Source organism: Solanum pennellii, chromosome 8 (genome assembly GCF_001406875.1).
Source record: "Solanum pennellii chromosome 8, SPENNV200".
Classification (NCBI taxonomy): domain Eukaryota; kingdom Viridiplantae; phylum Streptophyta; class Magnoliopsida; order Solanales; family Solanaceae; genus Solanum; species Solanum pennellii.
Genome location: NC_028644.1, coordinates 60,176,743 through 60,179,056, shown reverse-complemented (window position 1 = coordinate 60,179,056; position 2,314 = coordinate 60,176,743).

Sequence of the window (2,314 nt, the reverse complement as noted above, 5' to 3'; positions counted from 1 at the left end):
GTAGGAGGGGTTGAGAGAGGGAGCTGGGGGGAGGGGGGGAGGAGGTGTTGGGAGCCGTTTATAGAGATAAACACGCTTTCACATCTTCTTAATCTGAAATGGCTGGGGAGAGAAAAGGTTCCTCTTTTTGCATACACACAACCTTAGATTGTCGTTTTTCGAGGCCTCCTTAATTACTTGAAGAAATAAACAACATTTACGCTTAGACAATTTTTGGAAGAAAAACACATTTTTTTAATCATATAATTTTTTTCAAAGATTAGTTATTTATTTTTCAAAAGTACCTATCTTTTGGGAATTTTGAATATGGTTAATTTGGACCTAATGTGCTGATTTTCTTTCGATCTTTTTCACATGTCCAGAAAAACTAACATTAAGGCTGCCAAAAAAGAGATGCGTTTTGGCCCAATTATATCACAATCGTGATTGGATATTTTGGGGGCTTTTGAGCCCATTTTTCGTCCCCTATATATAGTGTATGCAACCCATCTTTTGAACTTTTGATCACTTGCAAGTAATTTTCAGCCTCTCGTACATCTGTTTCTGACTCGAAAAGGGGCAAGACTTGAGCCTCTTTGGCTCAAAGTGAAAGGAAGAAGAGGCAAAAAAATGAAAAAGTTCGGTGGACTCGGAGTCACATGCATCAAAGAAAGAAAATGAAAAACAAAGTGTTAATATCCAGAAGCAAGATGATAAATAGAATTTGTATAACAATGTTTGATTAAATCAAAATAGTAGAACATAAGCAAACATATACTGATTTCCTAATTACAAACTTACACTAATCTGGGAAGGCATCATGTGAGATGTTTGTAAAATCATTTAGTCAAATTCCAACTTTATGGTTAGTTACTTCACAAATTCACTACCCAATCATTTAACTTGAACAAATTAGACAGTAACTAACATAGGGGTACCAAAAGGATGTCGACATTAACAAAGGGAAACTACAAGATTTGACATATGAGGCATGAAAATCAAAGCAAGACAAACATGTGAATCAAAATGAGCATAAAAATCAAGCTTGAGTTACTGCAGATTCGAGTTCATACACTAATTTATGGCAACGAATGAATATCACCACATTGAATACTGATCATTGACACCGGTTCATAACCACTAAAAATAAACTAAGACAAACAAAATAACTCAGGATTAATCATGATACACTTCTGGACAACATGTCAACATCTATTAATTAGAAAAACCAATCATTTGATGAAAAAACTGAATATGTTTGAATCGAGCTATAACAAGAACTCGACTCTTAAATATGGATTAGATAGAACTTGACCAACCCAAAATCACAAAAAAGAATAACCCCAGGCAAAGAGAAATAGAACCAACACAAAATGGAAAACCAAGATCTCAATGACAAAATACAAACATCATGGACCTTGAGATGCTTGCAATACCATGTCGGAAACAAAATAAAAAAATCAAATAAAGCATTCTATTAAATGATTATTTTGTTGCACGTATGAATGCATTCTAATCAAATATTTTTACCTCGCCCGAAGGCACACCCCGAACCCACCCACCCANCACCCACCTGCAACAAGCCTTACCCAAATGCCCACCTAGACCCCCCCTCCAATGGCAATGCATCGCCCAAAGGCACACCTGACCTAAAGATTTCATACAACAAGCATCAAGTCAAATACAATACTAACAACAAGTTAATCCTAAAATTTTTATTTAATCAAAATAAAGAAGAACTAAATTGCTTGAAAATGGATTTAATACCGCAATCATCAAGTCCTTAAGAGTTTTTGAAAAATGGGCTAAGAAAATTTTATTTTTGGTCTTGTTGAGGTTTTATATAAGGGAAAATAGGATTGAAATGGGGGTAAAACGCATGGGAATTAGGACAGAGAAAGGATTTTCAAATTGAAAATTCCTAACAAATACCATGACGATTTTCAAATTTTTCAACTGAAAAGCAATTCCTCCAAAGGTCATAAATATAAGGGGAAAGAGAAGAGGACGCGACAAGCGACTTGGGTTCAATCTTTTTGTTGGGTTTGCTGGTGAGGAAGAAAAGGTTTCTTTGGTATGCGTTATTTCATGCACGCTTCCAACCATTGATCGTCTTCACCTCCTTTCTTTGAAGTTCAATATCAGAAATCGTATTTTCAAGGAACGACACATCGAGGCTTGGATGGGTGGGTAGAGAGGGGCTCAGGGGAGAGCGCCTCGAGGTTGGGGGTGGGGGTGCCTCGGCGCATGGCTCCTCGAGGTTGGGGTTGGGGGTCCTCGGGGTGCGACACCTTGAGGATGAGGGATAGGGGTGGGGGGGCCTCAGGGCACAGAG